Consider the following 25659-nt stretch of genomic DNA (forward strand, 5'->3'; position numbering starts at 1 on the left):
GAGAATCCGACAGCGGGATGATGACGTTTGGGCGCGCTCGGGTTAACCGAGCAAGGCGGGAAGATCCGAGTCTGCCTCGGACCCGTGTAAAAAGGCTGAAGTTCGGGGGGGTACGGATTCCGAGGAACCGAACCCGCTCATCACTAAATGATCCACTCCCATAATTTCTGCTAATTACTCCTTTACTGCACAAATGGGACGGGAAGGAGAACACTAAACTGTAGAAGGGGGCATTGGGCTGAATGAAGGGGCCCTGGTACATGACTTCCAGGGTGGTAGGGGGTATTTAATACACAGGGGAGGGGTGGATAGTGGAGTGGGCTTAATATTCATAATTTTCCAGGGGTCAGGGCAGCTTGCTTTACTGCAGATATCTCCAGTTCCTGGAAATAGATTTCTTAGCTTTAATGGGATAAAAAAAAACTAGAGAGTCTCACCTGTCAGGAGGTGCTGGGGACTTGGGGATCAGACTTCAGGAGCCAGAGCAATCCACCAACAAAAATATAAAACTGCATATTAAGCATGTGGAGCTGGAGCATGGACCAGCTGCTTGAAGGCTGATATCTCTGGTTCTAGGCAGAGTAGAGACAAGTTGCCAGTGTCCTCTGAAAGGGGAGAGTTCCAGCTTTTGGAGAATACCCTCAGACAAACTCTAAGTCAGACAGAACCTGAGATATCTGGCTGGGAAGAACAATTAACAGGCTTGGATGGAGACCACTGCTTTGAAGTCGGATATCTCCGGTTCCCCAGGGCCGATTTTCAAAAATCTGGTACCCCTGGAAAGAGGGGACCCTCAGCTATCGGCATAGGGCCCTTTTACTCCTGGGGCCCTTGGGCAAGAGCCCATTGAGCCCATACGAAAAGACAGCCCTACTCCTACCTCTCTGACCATTCATTCTCTGTCTCCTCTGATGGCTCCACCTCCCCCTCACTTCCACTAACTGTAGGTGTAACCCAAGGTTCTGTCCTTGGTCCTCTTCTTTTCTCTCTCTCTATACATCCTCACTAGGTAAGCTCATTAGTTCTTTTGGTTTCCAATATCATCTCTATGCAGATGACACTCAAATCTACCTTTCCTCTCCGGACCTCTCCCCTGCTCTCCTCACTCGTATTTCCAACTGTCTCTCTGCTATCTCTGTTTGGATGTCCCAGCGCTTTCTAAACTTAACATGTCAGGCGCAGTGTGAATGGGAGCCGCGTCGATGCGACACGGTTCCCATTCACAGCATAGGGAGAGGCGGTGCAGGAGATGAGCTCATCTCCCAGCGCCGCCTCCACCCCCGCCCCTGCTGCTGCTGTGCCCCCCGCTGCTATGGCAACCGACCCGGTATATTGCCGGGTCGGAAAGCCATCAAAGGAGACCAAATGCCGGATCCCACCCGGTAAGGACACGTTTCTCTTACCGGGTGGGATCCGGCATTTGCGATGTGAAAGCGGTATTACAAAGCCCTCACCCACTCCTCTCCCATCTACATCTCTGACCTTATCTCCCTTTACTCTCCCACCCGTCCTCTTCGCTCTGCTAATGCATGGCAACTCTCCTGCCTACGGATTACTTCCTCCCACTCCTACCTCCAAGATTTTCCACGTGCTGCTCCAATTCTCTGGAATTCCCTACCCCTCCCCCTCAGACTCTCCACCTCTCTACAGAACTTCAAACGGGCTCTCAAGACCCACTTCTTCACCAAACCCAGCCAAATCTCATCCTAACCCTCTGTCCCACGCTCTCTATATACCCCGTCTCTGTCACCCCTGTCTGTCTACCCCTCCCCTTTAGAATGCAAGCTCTCACTAGCAGGACCCTCTTCCCTCATGTGCTTATCCTTTTTCTTACTTTAATAATCTTCAACTGCACCAAATCCAGCACTCTTCTGCCACCTGATACTTACCTCAGTGTCGTCTACTGACGTAGTTATGTTTATTTACCCTGTACTTGTCCTGTATTGTCGTCAACTGCAAGTTGCTGTTTTCCTGTTTTGATTATTTGTTTATGTACTCTGTAATTGGGCGCTGCAGAACCCTTGTGGCGCCATATAATTAAAGGATAATAATAATAATATAATAGCAAGAGGATCAGGGGCGTAGCCAGAACTTTGTGGGCCCCATAACAACATTTTGAAGGTGCCCCCTTCCCAATGCTTTTAGGGAGACACTTCTCCAAAATAGATGTTAATTTTATTGCCCATAGTGCCTTAATACATTTTCTGAACCATAGTAATGCCTTAGTTAATGTTATTCCCCATAGTAGTGCCCTAGTTCATGTTATGTCACATTGTAGAGCTGCCAGTACACATTATGCAACACAGTACCCCCAATTCACATTATGACATACAGTGTGCCCAGTTCATATTATGCCACATTACAGTGCCCAGTTCATATTATGTAACATTAAAATGCTCTCCATCTAATTTTATGCCACATTACAATGAGCAGGTATAGGGGCATAACTAGATATATTACAGGTCCCAAGGCAAAAGTTTGTGAGGGCCCCTGTGTACCACCCAATGGTGACAAATTTATATAACACATGTAACTGTGATGACATGGAATGTGGCCCCTCTCAGCTCTGGGTCCCATAGCAGCTGCACTCCCTGCACCTATGGTAGCTACACCCTGTATATAACACATGTAACTGTGACAGGGAAGGTGGCTCCTCTCAGCTCTGGGCCCATAGCAGCTGCACTCCCTGCACCTATGGTAGCTACACCCTGTATATAACACATGTAACTGTGACAGGGAAGGTGGCCCCTCTCAGCTCTGGGCCCCATAGCAGCTGCACTCCCTGCACCTATGGTAGCTACACCCTGTATATAACACATGTAACTGTGACAGGGAAGGTGGCCCCTCTCAGCTCTGGGTCCCATAGCAGCTGCACTCCCTGCACCTATGGTAGCTACACCCTGTATATAACACATGTAACTGTGACAGGGAAGGTGGCCCCTCTCAGCTCTGGGCCCCATAGCAGCTGCACTCCCTGCACCTATGGTAGCTACACCCTGTATATAACACATGTAACTGTGACAGGGAAGGTGGCCCCTCTCAGCTCTGGGTCCCATAGCAGCTGCACTCCCTGCACCTATGGTAGCTACACCCTGTATATAACACATGTAACTGTGACAGGGAAGGTGGCCCCTCTCAGCTCTGGGTCCCATAGCAGCTGCACTCCCTGCACCTATGGTAGCTACACCCTGTATATAACACATGTAACTGTGACAGGGAAGGTGGCCCCTCTCAGCTCTGGTCCCCATAGCAGCTGCACTCCCTGCACCTATGGTAGTTACACCCCTGTATATAACACATGTAACGGTGACAGGGAAGGTGGCTCCTCTCAGCTCTGGGCCCATAGCAGCTGCACTCCCTGCACCTATGGTAGCTACACCCTGTATATAACACATGTAACTGTGACAGGGAAGGTGGCTCCTCTCAGCTCTGGGCCCATAGCAGCTGCGCTCCCTGCACCTATGGTAGCTACACCCCTGTATATAACACATGTAACTGTGACATGGAATGTGGCCCCTCTCAGCTCTGGGCTCCATAGCAGCTGCACTTCCTGCACCTATGGTAGCTACACCCCTGTATATTACACATGTAACTGTGACAGGGAAGGTGGCCCCTCTCAGCTCTGGGGACCATAGCAGCTGCACTCCCTGCACCTATGGTAGCTACACCCTGTATATAACACATGTAACTGTGACAGGGAAGGTGGCCCCTCTCAGCTCTGGGCCCCATAGCAGCTGCACTCCCTGCACCTATGGTAGCTACACCCTGTATATAACACATGTAACTGTGACAGGGAAGGTGGCCCCTCTCAGCTCTGGGTCCCATAGCAGCTGCACTCCCTGCACCTATGGTAGCTACACCCTGTACATACATAACACATGTTACTGTGACAGGGAAGGTGGCCCATCTCAGCTCTGGTCCCCATAGCAGCTGCACTCCCTGCACCTATGGTAGCTACACCCTGTATACATACCTCCCAACTGTCCCGATTTTCGCGGGACAGTCCCGTTTTTTGGGGACTGTCCCGCTGTCCCACCCGCGGTCAGCAGTTTCCCGCGGTGGGGGGGCAGTTGGGAGGCTCTGTCTGTCGCTGCCCTGCTTAACAGAGCAGCGTTGAATAGACGCTGTGCGCATGCGCACAACGTCTATTCAGGGGAGTCAGAGGGAGAGGGGGCATGCCAGCGGCTCACAGAGCGCTGGGCATGCCCCCTCAGTGACGAAAACGGGGACGTGGCTCGCGATCGCGGGTCCTCCCGAGAAGCCACGCCCCCTTTTCTTAGGTCACGCCCCTTTTTGGGAGCGCGCATGACTTCACCGCGCGTGTGTCCCTCTTTGGGGAAACACAAAGTTGGGAGGTATGTGTATATAACACATGTAACTGTGACAGGGAAGGTGGCCCCTCTCAGCTCTGGGCCCCATAGCAGCTGCACTCCCTGCACCTATGGTAGCTACACCCTGTATATAACACATGTAACTGTGACAGGGAAGGTGGCCCCTCTCAGCTCTGGGCCCCATAGCAGCTGCACTCCTTGCACCTATGGTAGCTACACACTGTATATAACACATGTAACTGTGACAGGGAAGGTGGCCCCTCTAAGCTCTGGGCCCATAGCAGCTGCACTCCCTGCACCTATGGTAGCTACACCCTGTATATAAGACATGTAACTGTGACAGGGAAGGTGGCCCTTCTCAGCTCTGGTCTCCATAGCAGCTGCACTCCCTGCACCTATGGTAGCTACTCCCCTGTATATAACACATGTAACTGTGACAGGGAAGGTGGCTCCTCTCAGCTCTGGGCCCCATAGCAGCTGCGCTCCCTGCACCTATGGTAGCTACACCCTGTATATAACACATGTAACTGTGACAGGGAAGGTAGCCCCTCTCAGCTTTGGCCCCATAGCAGCTGCACTCCCTTCACCTCTGGTAGCAACACCCCTGTATATAACACATGTAACTGTGACAGGGAAGGTGGCCACAGACAGAAATCCTGAAAACATGACCTGTTGGGGTTACTTGAGGATTGGAGTTGAAAACCCCTGATGTAGAGATCGCAACTTCTTAGGACCTTGGCTAAATGAATGATTGATACATCTGAATGTCTGGCATGTAATAACTATCATCCATGAGTGAGTGAGCCAGGAGAGAGTGAGCCAGGAGCAGTTTGATAATACCCACTGAGGCAGACCTGCACAGAGAGGCATAGTGTGGGTGCCTGATAGCTGACGCATTGATGACAGTTACTTGCACTACCTACTCGCTTCTGATTGGCTGTTTGTGAATTGCCGCTTTAAACTGATAATAGTTGTCTTTATTTATCTTGCATATATATAGATACTTCTGTGGGGGTTTTTTTTTATAAACCAAATTTGTGTTACTTTCATTGAAACATGACAATGTAAATAATTAGCCATTTATTTTTTGGCTATTAAAACAAATGTTATCAAACTAATCTTGTGCTAAGGACCTAGATCAGTTAAGTGTATTTAGGTGTAAGCAGAGGCTTGGGAGGGGTGGGGATCAGCTACTAATTACCTGGCCTGGGGCTTGTTAGAGGGACCTGGTAGGGGCCCAGTCTAGCTGTGGAGGGGGAGAAATGCCCCCCCTGGTGCATTGGCATGCTGAGTATTTATTGTTAACTTTTCATCCAAAGTGGGCAAGGCTATGCCCCAAATAATCCGAGCCCAACGTACTTCTCAGCCAATGGGTGTAGCTAAACCGGTCGTTAATTTGGTAAATGCTGGTGGTGCATAGTTGAATACACCTTCAGATGCCTCTGACTCAGCAAATTTGTGTAATTACGCTAGTTTTACTTGCAGCACTTTGGAGCTTTTTTTTTTTTTAATGCAAAGGTCCTACTGAGCGTCAGGCCTTGAGTAAGCACCTACAGAAAAAGCACGAGTCTTCTGCACTACAGAGACTTTTCAACACAAAAATCACCTAATTTAACATTGTAACATTGCCAGCATAATCCTGCTGAGGCTGCATGATAATTCATCCGAAAGTCTTTTTATCTTAGGTGAAATGTAGGGACCAGATCTAAATCTAATTCATTTGGGATAAAGTCTCAAACTTTGGAAAGACTACAACATTTGAGGCCAGGTCGGGCAAGGATACATTGTATACTCATAATATACATGTACAGCAAATTAGAATTTTTTACTTTTGGAGACCCGACATTTGTGCTTAAGTGACTGTTGCACTGGCTATCCCAGAGGTGAGCGACCTCTGGCACTCCAGCTGCTGTGGAACCACACATCCCAGCAAGCCCTGCTATGGCTTTGCTGTTAGTCTGCCAAGGGCACGCTGGGATGAGTAGTTCCACAGTAGTTGGTGTGCCACAGGTTGCACACCAAGCTGGTTAGATCAGAATACTGAAAAAGTGAAAAGTTCATTAAATCACATTGATTATATTTTATATCCGTTATTACACGGTATTTAAAAATATATTTATGCTGTAAACTGCCAAAAAATAATAAAAATTCAATTAAAAAACCCACATCCAAGTAGATTTACTAAAGTTTTTAAAACAGACAAGTGCTGTTTCCCATAGCAACCAATCTATAATTTTCTAGCATGCGATAAAAGAAGATAGCTAAAATTGGATAGCTAGGGCCACTCCTGCACCCCTCTTTAGTAAATCTACCCTGTAGAACAGTCTTCTAGCCTATAATGGCGCTTGTGGCCCATCACTACCTGCATCGCACACAGAATCGGCCAGCGCCAGCAAGCGTGCATATCACACCATTGGCGTGGCTCACTGAAGGGATGGCGGCTTATTATGTAGCACCAGATGGAAAGATGTGGCTTTTATTTGTTTTAATACAGAGGCCCATTTCTCCATCCCCGCGCACTTCCCCGTAGTCAGCTGATGAAGTGCCTGAGCACTCAGCTCGCAGGCAGCCAATTCTGCAGGCACACGGTGTAAGAATCGAGGGCTGTGTTCAATCCTTACATGCCTATTTTTACACCTTCTGTTTTTTCCTAGTTTGACGTTATTAATCACCATTCCGCCAAAGGCCCATTGTTTAGCCCTTCAAGAAGAATGTTGTTATATTGACTGCTTGTGCGTCAGCCCTCGCTCTTGCTGGAACTACATTTGGATGAAATTAGATAATTTCCATTAAGAGTACATGCATTATTATTCCCCGGTGCCAGATTGAGAAGTGAGCCAAGATTACTATTTCTGACCATGTTCACCTCAGGAAGGAACTTTCTCAACTTTAATGGGATTCTGCTATTGTTTCCTTGCCTTCTGTTTGACAGGACGCCAGCGGAACTGAAAATTGTTTAGAGAGCTGCATAAAATATAACAGAGCACAGAACGGGTTGTTGCAGCACATTCCCTTATTATGTTTATCCTGAAAAAAAAATAATTATATATTGTTCTTGGATGAGAATAAATTAGCAACGGTCACAAACATGTGTTCCTTCATTCCGTGTTTAATAGTCACTGCCAACATCTACACTGAGTTACTTGCAGAACAATTAGCCTGCAGTGTACATTATATATATATATATATATATATATATATATATAGTTCAGGGGTAAATCGGCGGCACTCAGTCAGACTTAAACGGCTGCAGTATAAACAAGTGTTTATACTGCAGCCGTTTAAGTCTGACTGAGTGGCGCCGATTTACCCCTGAACTATATAGTGGAACGGAGTTTTCACCGGGAGGGCACTGCAGCTGTTATAATAGAGAGGAGTGCCGGGATAATTTGCAACCGCTATATATATATATATATATATATATATATATATATATATATATACACACACACACACAGTCAAGTCATATTATTTTAACCACCAGCTAACAGCCGGAGTAACCACCGTCTGCAGCACGGACAGCAGCTAGACGGGTTGATTTGCCCTCAGGGTCATTGTGACGGTGTGCTGCTCCACTGTAGTGTGTCGGTCGGCCCTCACGCACCTTCGTAGCTGACGTTGCCCTCTCACATCAATGGCGCGTGGTACTCCGCAGTTTCCACGTCGGTTATTCGCAATGGTGTCATTTGTCATGTCACGATATGGCCAGAAAGCCGATAATCATCCCTTTTTGCAACTCAGATAAATCGCCCCTTTTACCCATGACAGCAACGAGTGATATGTGTGCAGATGGCCTACCACACACCTTATATACCCACCAAGCCAGCGCACGACGCGTGACGTACTACGACCGTGTTTATACACACTGCTTTATTAGTTTAGGGAGACACTGGAAGTTTTTATCTATCTATCAGTAACCAGGAGCTGTGGGGAGTTTAGCACAAGTTACCAGGTTACATTTTCTCAGATACATCTTGTAATTGTCATTGGGGGTCATTCCGAGTTGATCGTAGCTGTGCTAAATTTAGCACAGCTCCGATCATGAACTCAGACATGCGCGGGGACGCCCAGCACAGGGCTAGTCCGCCCCGCATGTCAGTGCCGCCCCCCCCCCGCAGAAGTGCAAAGGCATCGCACAGCGGTGATGCCTTTGCACTTCAAGAGTAGCTCCCGGTTAGCGCAGCTTTAGCGTGCTGGCCGGGAGCTAATCATCGCTCCTCTGCCCGCACTGGCTGCGTGTGATGTCACGCAGCCGCTGCGGGCCACTCCCCGCCGCCATTTCGCCCCCTCCCACCCATCGACCGCCTCTGCCTGTCAATCAGGCAGAGGCGATCGTAGCACAGTGACGGACGGCCATGCGCAGCCGGACTGCGGCGCCGGTGCATGCGCAGTTCTGACCCGATCGGTATGCTGCGAAAAACTGCAGCATGCGATTTGGTCAAAATGACCCGCATTGGCTCTTGTTCAGTGCCGGTCTCAATAAGCAGGTCTATTAGATGCTATTAAATGAGTGTCAGAGGCCATAACAATCTGCTTGAGTACACAGTGCATTACAATATCCCATACTAGGTGGCAGGGGGAGAGAGAGTCAGGATAAGAGGGGGGCAGAGAGAGAGAGAGAGAGAGAGAGAGAGAGAGATACACAGAGTAAGAGGAGGAGAAAGAATTACCAAAAAGGCGCCTCCCAGTACAATAGAATTATGACAACTCTGATTACGTTTAAACTAAAACAGGACTTTGATTTAAACAAGCAATCTCAGGAAAAAAGAAAAACTAGCAATCGCTGACAGACTAATATTATTAAAATATATTTTATTTTTATTATTATAATAAAATATAAGCATCTAAAAAATACATAAAACGACTGTTTATGAACCACTTATACTGGCTAAAATAAAAAAACAGCAATCAATAATTTCTGATTATTCCCTGTCTTAATACACTATTTTATAATAACATGATGTATATTTCCTCCCAAGACACTATATATATGTGATTATACAAGAAAAATCAATATTTATAGATACAAATAGCAATATTAGTAGGCTTAATATAAAAAGATGTTATTTAAACTGATTAGCAACATATTGTGCAAGTGTTCCTTAAATTGATATACTGTTGCAATGATGTTTCCTGTATCACAGATGGTAATAAACTTGAAGGATTATATCCAGAAGATGTATTAGATGTCCCAATAATCTGATTATTAGTTTGCCAAGCAAGAAAAAGTTAGTGTGCATGCATAGCTTGAGACATTTTTGCAGGGTTATATTAGCAGCTGTTAAACATGGCCATGCTGTTTTAAAAGCAGATAATTTACAGCGTCCTCCCTCTGGGCAGTGGGTTCCTATTGACTCCCGGCTCTGGTGCTCTACAACCTTAATTCAAGCCTTATCTGGAGATACAGAAGATCCCAATATCAGGAGAAGGTTCACACGGTTTCACACAAATTCCGCCAGTACGGGTCCCGTATAACAATCGGTAAGAGACGCGTTTCCCCGCCTTACAGCAGTTCAGCAAATCGGCGGCTTCCTCAGTCAGTAATCTCAGGAAAAGAATAGAAATACCCCCATAGTGTTCAATTCTAAAATTCCAGCAAATTCATTATGCAATATGTGACAAGGTAGATGAAGCTTCACAACCCCTTGGAAGACCAAGCACCTTCCTGGAGCCTGTGCCATGCCTAGGGTGAGTTTGGATCATGTGTCTCCATAGAGGTCTTGTTCTACACTTATGAATGTTTACATACTGATATTTTATATTAAATACTGACATATACCCCAGGTGTTATTGTGGGCACAGGTAAGTGAGGTATATATGGTACCTCACAGTTGTGTCGGCAGCTCCTGGTAATTACTCCACCCGCTTGTTCCTCTCAGGCTGTAGCAGAGAGGCCAGGCCCATACGCACAGTACAATGACTTAACGTGACAACCTCGATAAACCTTGGCTAATCCGGAAAATGTATTAAAGAGGAGTAAGAGGACATAGGGGCCAGGGAAAAGGGGAGACAGAAAATAATGATCAACATAGAAATGACATTCACAAATGAATACTAGGTTTCTCTCAGCAATTAAACACTGTAAACATTAGCTGCTGCTGCAGCACCTCTTGGCTATTACTAATTAGAAGTTGCAATTGTTAGATCACTTCAGCATGTTATAGTCTAAATATATATAGAGAAACATTCAAATAGTCACATATAATGAAATAGCAAAATATATTATCATACAACAAAATACAGATACCCCAGACTATTTAGTCATTTATTGGAAGGTGAAGTACAGTCAGCCAGCCACAGAACCTGTGTAATTCATCAGTGTCCCGGTTTAAAGAGATAGTATGGTCAGCCTATATATAATTTATTACCCAAAATGACTGCTCCAACCCTGCATTATGTCTATTGGGTTGTCTACTTTTCTTATTTTTATTTCGGGGTGGGTTTTCTACTTGCTGTTATATTTAATTTAACTGTAACATGTCTGTAATGTCTGAGAAATATATCAATAAAGTAATAATTATCATTATTATTATTATTATTATTATTATTCTGTTTAGGAATATTGTGTTGGTTCTGCTAAGAGCTTTTTGCTTTGTTAAGAACCGGATAAGGGGTCCTGGGGTTGGATATGAGTAGAGAGGGCGGGTTCTCCACCCATTTAGGCCCAGATCAGGTCTTTAGGCTTTTAGACTCACATAAGGCTAATTAGGGCTTTCAGCTGTAGGTGTGTGTTAATAAAGCTGTCAGTCTGATCATCTGTCTCTCACACCGCTCGGGGAAAAGGAGAGACTATGGAGTCTCTGTGACAGAAACCTGCTCTTGAAATCGAGTGAGCTGTACTTGGTAATAACTTCTTGTATTTTTTTTTAGTGAGTTAGGATTATCCTGTGTTTAATTAGCGTTTATTTCTATTTTTCTGCACAATACAATTTGTTGAGGCCAGTTGCACCAAACCAACCGACTTGTGTGATCTCTCAGCTGCTTCATCCTGCCATCTATTGTATCCCAGGAGATGGTACCTGTTCCCCTGACCCTGTGACTATTTCTGAAGAAACCGGCAGAAACATGATAGCAACATCTGCGGCATATCGGTAATGGGTCATGCAATCAATACCTTATTGTTGGCAATGAAAGGGTGTATTGCTACACTGAGGAAACCATGCGTCTTCAAGCACTTGGGAAAGGAATGAGCTGAGCAGTAAATGCATCTGGTGGTAATCAGCTTTTTTTTCTTCTTTCTAGGCCACAAACATACAAGAATGAATTCTCACAATACATGTACAATGTCAAATACAATTCGGGGACAAGACAGAAATGAAAAATGACCATATTATTTTATATTTGTGTGATGTCGATGGGAAGAAACAAGCAAACAATTAGCTGGGGTCACTGAAAGAAAGCCAAGTATTTTCCGAATACCTAAGTATCCTTCAAGTCAGTGGAGCAGCCTAGCAGGGATTATACAGACATCTGGGGTTGTGCTCCGTGATGAATGGGGAGAGCAAATGGGAACGGGCGCAAACTCTGGCAGGAATTATTTCCAAGAACAGAATTCCCTTAAAGGACATCCTTAAGGGATAACTCCGCCCCACAATGTAAACTGGAGTTTTGGGCGGAGTTCACGGAATTAAGTAAAAAATAAAAATTCCTACTTACCATGAGTATTGCATTCTCTGGGTCCCAGAGGCCTGGAGATGTCCCACGTCCCGTTCCTCTCTCTTCTCCGTTGGAATGGGAAATATAAGTTGCAGAGAATGAGGGGGAGATGTTTCAAACCTGCTTAAGAGGACCACGAGGTGATGCACACAGTAACCAATAAGCTGATTTGCCTTTTTTTTTCTCCAAAAAAGCCATGATTTTGCGAATCGCGAATTTACTAAAGATTAATTTGCATGGAAATCGCATGTCAAACACCAAATCGTACAAATCACCATCGGTAAAACTTTGTCAGTAACATTGGTATCAGTGGAAATCGCACATTTAACTAACAATCGTCTTTGCAAATGCGCACGAATTTGCACCACAATCTCATAAAAATCGCATCCAATACACAAAATCCATGCACTGTTTTTTTTAGCCTCTTGGCATGTGAAAACCAATTTTTCACTAAATTCCATCCAAAGCCCTGCCAAAATTGCCCAAAAATCGCACCTCAATGCAGAGGCGTCACTCATGTGTTGTACACCCAGTGCGGCGCCGACAGAAAAGGGGGTGTGGTATCCGAAAGTGGGCATGGCCTCATGGGAGGGGCGGGACTTTGCGTCCCAACCCCCGTGTTTTGTCACTTGGGGGGTTCAGGAGGTGTGGGCTGCTTCCCGCAGAGTTCTGTTTCTGAAGTGCCGGCTATTGCTCAGTGACATACTGTAACAGTGCAGCACTCGGCTCCTGTCAATGAGCCAACATTTTGGCGGGCCGCACCCCTTCCCCCCGCGAATCCCCCTTGTGACGCCACTGCCTCAATGCACCTCTTCCAAACAGCAACATTTTAATTATGGGTAAACCCAGGGGGGGCCGGATTAAGGCCTGTGGGGAAACCTGGGCCCATCAATAAAATGATCAAAGGGGATGGGGGGGTCTTGCACCTGCAATTGCCGGGGGGAAGTTGCAGGAGTACACCCACGATCGCCGGGAGGTGCGGGGGTGCACATGCAATTGCCAGAAGAGTGGAAGTGCAGGGTGCTCCTGAGATTGTCGGGAGGGTGGAGGTGCGGGGGTGGAGGTGTAACCACGATCACTGGGAGGTGTGGGGGTGCACCTGCGATCACCAGGAGAGTGGAAGTGCGGGGGTGCACCCTCGAACGCCAGGAGGGTGGAGGTGTCGGGGTGCACCTGTGATCACCAGGAGAGTGGAAGTACGGGGGTGCACCCATGATCGCTGGGACGGTAGAAGTGCGGAGGTGCACCCTCGATCACCAGGAGGGTGGAGGCGCGGGGGGGGGGGGCACTTGCGATTGCCGGGAGAGTGGAGGTGCCACCCGCAATGAGTAGTGAGACTTCAAGAAGACACCTTCACGGAGCTGCATATGGCCAGGTCTTGCTTCCGGGGCTGGGCGCAGTGGTGGCGGGTCAGCATCCTTGAAAGTACCTTGCTGACAGCCAGCCTCATGCAGGTGGCGGGCGGGCAGGCCAGCGTATTGCTGCATAATTAAAAAAATGCTCCTAAACCCCATGTGGGGTGAACGTACCTTGGTGCCCCCCCCCCCCCCCCCGCGCCCAGACTCTGCCTATGTGTGGGGCCCTGGGACGACCGCCCCTGTCGCCCCTCCTATAATCCGGCCATGGGAAAACCTATCAGACAATCACAAATAATGACAAGGGAAAACTTAAACTGACACAGGACAAAAAGGTGACACACTTTAAAAATGACCAAGACAACACAATAAAATAAGACAATTTACAATCCCAGGCAACAATCGCAAAATGTCTCTAGAACTCTCCCCTCCACTGCTGTGCAACCACCTCAATCACATGCCACTACAAATACCACCTATGCATGTGTTCCCGCAGTTTGTGGGCATATTTGTAACAACATGGTGATGTCACTGTAGCATGTGCGTTTTCTGAATGTGTTGAGGTCATTTGTTGCTTTTTCGGTGACTTGTGGTGCAAATTAAGGTGTGATTTGCTTTGTGTTGACATGAGTCTTCAGAAGGCATTCTAGCGTCAGACTCGTCATGCCAAATGAATATAGAAAGGTTGTGTTGTCACAGGTATCTCTCTAGATGCAATCAACTCGTTTTACATGTATTCATTTAGTTAGAAGTAGGAGTTTCAGCATTTTAGTATTAAAGATTGGAAAATATACCGACATCTGTTTGTACAATGTTGCTAATTTCACATAATCCTTTGTGGAGGGGGAAAATTCTGATTCAAACTGTACAATAAAAAACAATATTTGTATAGATAGGCGCAAATGAACAATTTCTCCTAAAAAAGATAAGTGTGATCCTTACTTTTTCAATGAAATCCTTTTTCGAGGATTGGTTCCAGACTTTTTTGCACTATAATCTCATGATTTTATCATTATCTCGAGAGAAGAGAACCATGATCGTGCAATATAGCCTTAAAAAATGCAACAGATTTATTTTTACATCACACTCGCATTAAAATACAAAAGACAAGCATATCACATTCACCACTTAAGTTGTAGGTGGGTTACGTCTCTCTTTCACAGCCAATATACACCATCTGGAAGTTCCTTGAACAAATGTCCAACCAGTCTGTAGCAGGTGCAGGTCTCTGGAGAAGTCCCCAAATCGATCAACAAGCCACCGTATACTGAACGCGTTTTGGAACTGCGTCCTTCGTCAGAAGCATGGTGGCATTACTGAGGTCTCAATACTTATACCTTCACTAATTGATATCCCACCCTCAGGGTGTAACTCTCACTTCCCGCCACTTTCCGGCTCCACCCGGCGGCCGGGGATGACATCACGAGTCCGTGACCCGCACGGAAGTGACCTAACGGTCCTGCACCACCACATGAGGGACTCATGGCTGGAAGTCAACCCGCGGTTTTGCCGAATGGACGGAAGAGTTTTTGCGCATTTGTAATTCACAATTTCGGAAAATCAAACTGTACAATGCAATTCTTTGCAACATAACGCCGCGATGTCTGGCTGTGGACCAGAGACGGACTGGGGCTCCTAATCAGCCCGGGCATTTGTGAACACACGTCGTGGGGGGCGTGCGGACACGATGCATGGGGGAGTGCCGCGAGTCAGGCAGCCGTGGACTCGTGGCACGCTCCCATTTCAATGGAGACGCTTGCTTCGGGTGGGGGCGTTCCGCGACTCTGGGGAGCGTCGACTCACGGTACCCCCCATTTCCGTGGAGATGGTGGGGCAGCTCAGCCGGAGAGCTGGAGGCTGCGCTGTGCCCTTCCCACCTCTCTGTGGGACCGGACCGGCCCACCAGCCCATCGGCCATTCTGGCATATGCCAGAGGGGCCAGATGGGCAGTCCGGCCCTTTTGCGGTTTGCACTTCTGCCGGGTGAAAGAAAAGTCCTGCATAGTATTCAATGTAGTAGATTTTAACCACAAAACACATGAAAAATTATAACAAAAGTTCTGCGCAACCCAAAAAAAAAAAGTCCAAAAACAATGGTCTCCCAGCAACCTTGGCAAAGATCATATAAATAGCTTAAATCTAACACTCCGGACCAGTCATAAAGCTATATGGCTACCTTCTCCGGTGTTGGGTGGTCCAAAGTATTCAGTCCATCCAATGGTAGATGTCCCCATCGCCAACACGTTGTAATTTTACTAGCGCCTACTATTGAATCCCCTTATGTGAGTAGGGTGCGTTGTTTTATACGTATACACTGGGTGAAGATTGATGCTATATACTGGGAATGCTGGTGGTGGACACTTACAAGAAACCTTTACGTGCATACTAAGGGTATCTGGATGATAGGTCAGCAGTACTAAGCTCAACAGTCAATAGGTTGACCACTATTGGTGGACATGCATTAGGTCGACATGGCAATGGTCGACACAGGGAAATATCGATATGAGTTTAAAAAAAATATGAAACTTTTTCATACGTTACCATTCACGTTGACTACAATTGGGAACCTGTGCCGATGCACCTTGCCGACATGCAAGGGAATGTAGTGCACTAATTGGGGTTCCTGGTTCATTTATGGAGAAAATTACACCACAAAATAAAAAAAAAACTCATATTGACCTTTTCCGTGTCAACCTTTTTCCCACGTCAGCCTTTATCTCGTATCGACCTTGTGCATGTTGACCTTTTGGGGACGACCTAGACACTGTCAACATTTTTCAGGTCAACCCATTGATCCATAAACATCCTGATTCAGAGATGGACGCAGCCAGATGCAGGACTATTATTGGTGCAGCAGGAGCATCGCATCACTGCCCCTGAAGACTATGGGTCCCACTACTGCCCAGAGCAGCAATGAGCTATCCCTCCCCCCCCCCCCACGCAGACCATTTGGAGCAATGTCGGATGGATGGGTCGCTGCAGAGAGCAGGGTGGGCCCCACTGTCTGAGGGACCTGCCCCTTACCTAAGGTAGGCCGGGCTGACCTTGTGTGTGCCGCACTGATAGAGGAGTCCTGTCACCTACCAGCACTGATGATCACAGCCACTTACTGCCTCTAATTAACACATAGCTGTACATTACTTCTGAGTCACTGCTGTCTGTGACTTACAGGCAGCCACACCCGGTGTAACTGGCGGTGTCAGAGTCTGTCTGAGAAAAGCACAAGGGGCGGGGGTCCCTGTCACAGACAGAGCAGAGGCTCTGTGCTCCTTCCCCATTAAGATACATGCCCCCTGTTCTCCGCACTGAGCAGGATTTTGTCTTTGTACCCCTGTCATCCACTGTCTCTCCCTGTCTCCCACTGTCTCTCCCTGTCATCCACTGCCTCTCCCTGTCACCCACTACCTCTCCCTGTCACCCACTGCCTTCTCTTGTCACGGTACATGCCCCCTGTTCCCCGCACTGAGCAGGATTTTGTCTTTGGATCCCTGTCACCCACTGTCTCTCCGTCACCCACTGTCTCTCCCTGTCACCCACTGCCTCTCCCTGTCACCCACTGCCTTCTCTTGTCACCGTCTTCCACCCCTGCATTCCACTGTCACCTGGCCTCTGCATCCACTTGCCTTTCCGTTGTCACCCTCTGCCTCTCTATATCAAACACTGCCTCCCCCTGCCTTACGCTGTCACCCTCTGCCTCTCCCACTGCCATGTGGCATATTCAGGGCCGTATTAACAATGGGGTGGGTGGAGCTGCAGCTCCAGGCCGCCCATGAAAATAGGTCCACAGTGTCTCCTATGCTGCTGCAGTCAGTAAAACATTTTTTCCTGCTACAGCAGCCTGGCATTGCCCATTTGAAGCCCCGCCCTCCTCCTGCAAATAGTGACATGATCCCCACTCAATCGGATCCCTCACAGCATTCCCGGTGGCCAAAACCCAGTAGTGCGGCTACGCAAAGGACAACTTATCAGAAGAGCTGCCCTTTGCGATACTAATTGCATATTTTAGTACATATGCAATTAGCATCAATGTGGTAAGTGGCGGGATGTAACGCGAAGACTTTGTACATCCCGCAGCTTTTACTAGCATGCTGCTATGTGCTACGGCCAATATGTTTCTACCTCGACTACCCCCCCCCCCCACACACAGTAACCGGCAATAAGTCAGCAGCTGCGGAGGTGTCAGGCATTTGCGCATTTCAGTCTCTTCACATCGTCCATGCAACAGATCATCACAGCGATGGCATCAGCGCAAGGAGCAGGAGAAACGGCATCCACCTCCAGCCACTAGCAGCGTATGGCTGTCTGGACCTTAGTACCCCACAGAATACTTAAGGGCTGGATATATAAAACTGATGTGTATAGTAAATACTGTTTGTTTTTTTACTTTTTGGGGTGGGGCAAACCGAGTGTGCTGCCTGCAGCGTTTTATATACTGTTTGTGAGGCCCTTTTTTGTATATTGCCAACCCCCTCAATAAAAGCCAAAGCCCCCCCCCCCCCCCCCCCCACGCAATAAAATAAATAAAGTTTTTCTGGGTATAGCGCAGGAAATTATATATAGAAAGTCCTCTCAATTTGCTTTATACATTTTAGCGCCATAAAAATAATATACAGGTTGAGTATCCCATATCCAAATATTTTCCGAAATACGGAATATTCTGAAATACGGACTTTTTTGAGTGTGAGTGAGATAGTGAAACCTTTGTTTTTTGATGGCTCAATGTACACAAACTTTGTTTAATACACAAAGTAATTAAAAATATTGTATTAAATGACCTTCAGGCTGTGTGTAGAAGGTGTATATGAAATATAAATGAATTGTGTGAATGTAGACACACTTTGTTTAATGCACAAAGTTATAAAAAATATTGGCTAAAATGACCTTCAGGCTGTGTGTAAGATGTATATGTAACATAAATGTATTCTGTGCTTAGATTTAGGTCCCATCACCATGATATCTCATTATGGTATGCAATTATTCCAAAATACGGAAAAATCCCATATCCAAAATACCCCTGGTCCCGAGCATTTTGGATAAGGGAGACTCAACCTGTATATATATAACTGACAAATTGGGCCTGATTTTGAATTGGACTCAGGCACGTCCATATGTGCGACTTTGTTAATATTGGTATAAGCCAGTGGTTCCCAAACTATGTGCGGTGGCACCCTGGCATACCTCGGGACACTTGCAGGAGTGCCTTGGATTGGTGGTCCAGGACCAGACAAAATTATTTCTGGTCAATGTAATAGGCAAAACCAGCGCTGGCGGCTGCCAGTCATACAATCTGTGGACATACAGAAACAAATCCTGTCCCTCACTGCACAATTTAACTTATAGATGACACATAAACACAATTTACTTTATTTAATATTTCTCTGTCCTGGAGGTGCCGTGAAAAAACATTCTAATGCTCTAGGGCCCAGTGATTCCAAAAAGCTTGGCAACCACTGGTATAAGCCCTTCCCTGGTGTACAGCCATATGTCTGAATATGCAAGTCCACTTTGAGCTTCTTTAGACATTATAAACCCGCTTGGTGTGTCTTATACGCAGTCATCAAAACCTGTACGAGCCCATTCTAGGTGCAGAACCTATGACAGATTCTGGCCTTCAATATTACTAATTAAGCGTCTGATTTCTCAAACACTTCAATGACAACTCTCATGACATGTGCATAAGGAATTGCTTCTCCGAGCGTCTGTATTGCCCCTTCCCAGTCACTGGGGGTCATTCCGAGTTGTTCGCTCGTTATTTTTTTTCGCTACGGAGCGATTAGTCGCAAACTGCGCATGCGCAATGTACGCAGCGCGCCTGCGCCAAGTAAATTAGCAGAAAAGTTTGGTATTTTACTCACGGCGTAACAAAGTTTTTTCATTGTTCTGGTGATCGGAGTGTGATTGACAGGAAGTGGGTGTTTCTGGGCGGAAACTGTCCGTTTTATGGGAGTGTGCGGAAAGAAAAACGCAGGCGTTTCAGGGAAAAACGCGGGAGTGTCTGGAGAAATGGGGGAGTGGCTGGGCGAACGCTGGGCGTGTATGTGACATCAAACCAGGAACGAAACTGACTGAACTGATCGCAGTGTAGGAGTAAGTCTCGAGCTACTCAGAAACTGCTAAGAAATTTCTATTCGCAATTCTGCTAATCTTTCGTTCGCAATTCTGCTAAGCTAAGATACACTCCCAGAGGGCGACGGCCTAGCGTGTGCAATGCTGCTAAAATCAGCTAGCGAGCAAACAACTCGGAATCACCCCCACTGCCCGGGAACACCCAGTGCATTAAACTGTAGGCTTGTATTAGAGATGAGCAACTTGGTTTTGACTCAGTTTTTCTCTCCAAAATCGGATCTGAAAACATAATCTTTTAAATATGAAATATAAAAAATTCGAGAAATCCAAAGTGTCCATAAAAATCTGTTTTGAGATCCGAATTTGGCATGAAAAACTGTATGTGTATATGTACGTACAATATGTGTGTGTATGTGTGTATATATATAATATATACACACACACACACTATATGCTGGGTCACCTCAGTCTTCCTCTGTTGTACCCTATCCAGGTGACCCCGTCTGTTCACATTACACTATTGATTTTCCAAATTAGGCACTAATCACACCCGACAGCACAGGCCACCCCCCCCCCCCTGTAAAGACCACACCCTCACCACATCAACCACATCCACCATAACACTACTCACACCCCCACACCGTTTTTCACTTCCCCTGCGGCAGCATAAAATAGGACCTTCATAAATTTCAGCTGCTGGCCCATATGGACCTTAATCTGGCACTAGGCAAATTGTGAGCTTGGGTTGGGCACTGGCGCACGCAGGGGGGGTTTCAGAGTACCCAGAAACCCCCCCTGATCAGCCAAATTATTTTCAGAGACGGAGACAGCTATGTCTCTGTCTCACTACACAACGCGATCACAGTTTCTGCAGGGAGCTCTTATTAGCAGAGCCCTCTGCATAGAGCAGCGCTGTCAGATGTGCCGCCGCCCGCCTGAGATGTTTGTCGCCCAAATGGGCTTAGGCACTGAAGCGGCGGTGCTCTTCTGCTGCCCGGCCACCTTGACCTACTGTATGGTGATGCGGTCACGCACGCTACGTCACCTGCCAGCTCGCCCGCCCTGTCCTGCTTCGTTCTATATATATATCTAATGCTCCAAACCTGCCGACACTCCTTTCTCACTGGAATAACTGGTCCCGGTGCCAAAGTGCAAGATACAATGCAGTCCTCCAAAACGGCACGGCACTCACAGGGACACAGTTCAAAAGTTTTGTTCAGGTACTGTCTACAAAGTCAGTGTTTCGAGGCTTACGCCCCTTCCTCATACCCCTACGGAGCCCAAATTATATTTATGCACCTAAGCCCAACACAAGTTCTGCCACTGAACGCAGCTGAGCGATTATTGGGTGAATGCGCAGGCGTCTAAGTCAGCATTCATGCACATCTCCGAATCAGGGCCCTCATTCCGAGTTGTTCGCTCGCAAGCTGCTTTTAGCAGCTTTACACACGCTAAGCCGCCGCCTACTGGGAGTGAATCTTAGCTTATCAAAATTGCGAACGAAAGATTCGCAATATAGCGAAAAGACATCTCTGTGCAGTTTCTGAGTAGCTCGAGACTTACTCTGCCAGTGCGATCAGTTCAGTGTTTGTCGTTCCTGGTTTGACGTCAAAAACACACCCAGCGTTCGCCCAGACACTCCTCCGTTTCTCCAGCCACTCCCGCGTTTTTCCCAGAAACGGTAGCGTTTTTTCGCACACACCCATAAAACGGCCAGTTTCCGCCCAGAAACACCCACTTCCTGTCAATCACATTACGATCACCAGAACGAAGAAAAAACCGTGAGTAAAAAACCTAACTGCATAGCAAATTTACTTTGCGCAGTCGCACTGCGGACATTGCGCATGCGCACTAAGCGGAAAATCGCTGCGATGCGAAAAAATTTAACGAGCGAACAACTCGGAATGACCCCCCAGGCCCATTAGTCACAACTATAGTAGTTTTGTTGCCCATTGTCGGCCATACACCCCCGCTGTCTCCAATATGTAAGTTACTGATTGCTAGAGCTGGGAGTGTTATGTAATTACGTCATTTGTTTCCTCTAGCTTGCTAATTACTGCTATAAATCTTGGGCTTATTTGATATGTCCATAGTTCACCAGGTATCGGCCCATGTTTATGTAACGTGACACTACATAGCGATCCCAGCGCTACTCACTGCCATTAATCACATCTGCTTTATCATTTCCGTATTTCAATAACAGTAACCAACTAACACATCTCTCCTGTGTCACCAATAATAACGCCATTTATTGCCATTGGTTACTGTGTTTATGCTATGCTGCTGTAAGCTAGTGACTTCTTACTGACTAGCCAGCAAGATTTTACCTACTCCGCCCATTAAATATCTCTTTGCTCTCACGTTATTTGTTAGGTAACAGCAATATATATATTGCATGACATCCCCTTTAATCTCCTGCCCCATCATATCTAGGAGGTAAATTGCGCTGGAATACAAACTTGAAAGTGCACCTCCTATTTCACTTTCCCATCCACAGAAACCCCACCCCTGGGTGCGCTACGGTACAACAAACCAATTGCAACTAGAGCCAGAAATCTATAAGTTAATGCCCAAGTCCCAGCACACTAAGGCCCTCATTCCGAGTTGATCGCACGGTAGCTGTATTTAGATGCCGTGCGATCAGATAGTCACCGCCTATGTGCAGAGAGAGTTAGATTTGGGTGTTTTGTGTTCAATCTGCAATCTAATTTGCAGTGCAAAAATAAAGCAGCCAGTATTTACCCTGCATAGTAACAAAATAACCCACCCAAATCTAACTCTTTCTGCACATGTTTTATCTGCCCCCCTGCAGTGCACATGGTTTTGCCCAACTGCTAACAAAATTCCTGATGCGATCAACTTGGAATTACCCCCATGGGGTAGTGTTTTTTTGCATAGCAAGGCTGCAATCGCTTGTGCAGCCAAGCTATGCAAAAACATTTTGTGCAGTTTAGGAGTAGGTCCTGACTTACTTACCCACTGCGATCACTTCAGCCTGTCAGGTCCCGGAATTGACGTCAGACATCCGCCCTCCAAACGCCTGGACACGTGCAGCGTGCGAAGATATCCAAATCTTATTATTAATTATTTCCAATACTAATTATTTGGACTCCTCATTTGCCAGGTCCCCCTTCCCAGCCCTGGCGGCAAAAAATCTGCACATGATGGAGACGGGACAGAACGAAGACGGTTCATCTCTAAATTTACAGTAATGCCTGAATAAATGGTAATGTTGACAATAGCATACTAATATTTATTTATTAATTACCAGTTCTGTATATAGCGCACACATATTCCGCAGCACTTTACAGAGAATATTTGCCCATTTAGATCATTCCCTGCCCCGGTGGAGCTTACAATCTATATTCCCGACCACATGTACACGCACACACTAGGGTTAATTTTATTGGCAGCCAATTAACCTACCAGTATATTTTTGGATTGTGGGAGGAAACTGGAGTACCCGGAGGAAACCCACGCAAGTACAGGGAGAACATACAAACTCCACACAGTTAAGTCCATGGTGGGAATTGAACCCATGCCCTCAGTGCTGTGGGGCAGTAATGCTAACCATTACACCGTACTGTCATCTTGCGAGAGAATCACCCCCATTTAGCTTATATTATCATGATATTTTATCTATAGAATTTCTACTCTGAAGGTGGCATTAGACAGGAAGTTTGAATATTAGGATTTTTCCACTAGACAACCACTGACATCCAAAATACCCCTTCACTCTGTGCTGACCCATTGATTTGACTGGTGGGGCTCATCCTCAAATGCTGCGTGTGAGCGTCTGCCGAGTTCATGCGCTCCTGTGTGTCAGCAGAATAGCGTTCTCCCTACCCCCGCCAGCCCAAATTACACCAGCCTGAAGTAAGTCTGAGTATAACTAATTCCTTACCATAAAATTGACAATTAATAATAGGTTCATTTCTATCACATTAGCCAGGGAATAATTGGCTTTGGCTGCAAATCTTTGTAACATTATTTGGGAGAAAATACTTTACAAAAAAAATAAAAATAATAATGGGTGACTGGGTTGACATGGCAGAAACACATGAGGTGCGTCTAACATTAGCCAGTTTATGTTCAATTATGTAAATAAGCAGTCAGCTTCGTCAGGCAGAGCCGTCTTTAATTAATAGTGGAGTCCGGTAATTCCTGCAATTCTTTGTGTTCTAATTCTAGAAGATTATCTTCAATGAAGGCCCCAATCCTCAGCTGTCCCTGGAATTTAGCTACAAATGACAGGGTATAAAAGGAGCATCGAGGCAATGACTTCACTGCAGTTTCAAAGGTCACACTGCTTTTCTTCCTTGTAGGCCTACCGTGGAGAGATGGTCATTTAAATGAGGAGCTGTCATGTTGCAGCTGCAGGTCACGTGTGCGCTCCCAGACGGCTTGCTTGTGGCTTGTTTGCGTTGGTTCCCCAGTATGAGCATGTGCCCCCCTCCACAGCTGATGTTTGGCGTTTGCCTATAGCGCACAGGCATGTTCTCTCCCTGGTGTAGGAGTCTTTGGAGGCATCTGTTCTTATAGAGACAAATGTTCTGCACAAAGCAATGGTAATGCAGCTAAAACATGACAGGCGCAATTTGATGGAAAAGTTCCAAATCGGTGCACATGGCTTTATTCGGTAAACATGTGCAAGACATGACTGGAGTGCGGAAATGAGGGCTTCTCAGTCCATTGTGCACAGTACCACGTTATCATCCGCCAGCCACTCCTTGCTCAGGATAGTGAGATCTCGGAGTTACTGTCTGCGCCCAGCCAATACAGAGAAGGATCTATAGATCCTTTTAAACAACAGACGTGGAGTCAGCTGTTCCTCCTATTGTCTGTTACATGCATCCAAAAACGTCCTTACGGCGAATTACCCAGCTGAGGTTAAAGAATTTGAAAATAGATTAAATACTGATCTTGCAAGAAGACTGTATCAATAAAAATAATTAGCTATGTAACTATGTAGTATGTAACTCTGGGGTTGGAAGACACAGGTATCAAATGCTCCCCAAAATTAGAGATGAGCGGGTTCGGTTTCTCTGAATCCGAACCCGCCAGAACTTCATGTTTTTTTTCACGGGTCCGAGCGACTCGGATCTTCCCGCCTTGCTCGGTTAACCCGAGCGCGCCCGAACGTCATCATGACGCTGTCGGATTCTCGCGAGGCTCGGATTCTATCGCGAGACTCGGATTCTATATAAGGAGCCGCGCGTCGCCGCCATTTTCACACGTGCATTGAGATTGATAGGGAGAGGACGTGGCTGGCGTCCTCTCCGTTTAGAATAGATTAGAGAGACACTTGATTTACTAATTTTGGGGAGCATTAGGAGTACTCAGTACAGTGCAGAGTTTTGCTGATAGTGACCACCAGTTTTATTTATAATCCGTTCTCTGCCTGAAAAAAGCGATACACAGCACACAGTGACTCAGTCACATACCATATCTGTGTGCACTGCTCAGGCTCAGGCCAGTGTGCTGCATCATCTATTATCTATATATAATATTATATATATCTGTCTGACTGCTCAGCTCACACAGCTTATAATTGTGGGGGAGACTGGGGAGCACTACTGCAGTGCCAGTTATAGGTTATAGCAGGAGCCAGGAGTACATAATATATTATATAGTGAGTGACCACCAGACACACAGTGCAGTTTATTTAATATATCCGTTCTCTGCCTGAAAAAAGCGATACACACAGTGACTCAGTCAGTCACATACCATATCTGTGTGCACTGCTCAGGCTCAGGCCAGTGTGCTGCATCATCTATATAATATATATTATATATCTGTCTGACTGCTCAGCTCACACAACTTATAATTGTGGGGGAGACTGGGGAGCACTACTGCAGCGCCAGTTATAGGTTATAGCAGGAGCCAGGAGTACATAATATTATATTAAAACAGTGCACACTTTTGCTGCAGGAGTGCCACTGCCAGTGTGACTAGTGACCAGTGACCTGACCACCAGTATATATAATATTAGTAGTATACTATCTCTTTATCAACCAGTCTATATTAGCAGCAGACACAGTACAGTGCGGTAGTTCACGGCTGTGGCTACCTCTGTGTCGGCACTCGGCAGCCCGTCCATAATTGTATATACCACCTAACCGTGGTTTTTTTTTCTTTCTTTATACATACATACTAGTTACGAGTATACTATCTCTTTATCAACCAGTCTATATTAGCAGCAGACACAGTACAGTGCGGTAGTTCACGGCTGTGGCTACCTCTGTGTCGGCA

This window comes from Pseudophryne corroboree, chromosome 4, assembly GCF_028390025.1.
Source record: "Pseudophryne corroboree isolate aPseCor3 chromosome 4, aPseCor3.hap2, whole genome shotgun sequence".
NCBI classification, from domain to species: Eukaryota; Metazoa; Chordata; class Amphibia; order Anura; family Myobatrachidae; genus Pseudophryne; species Pseudophryne corroboree.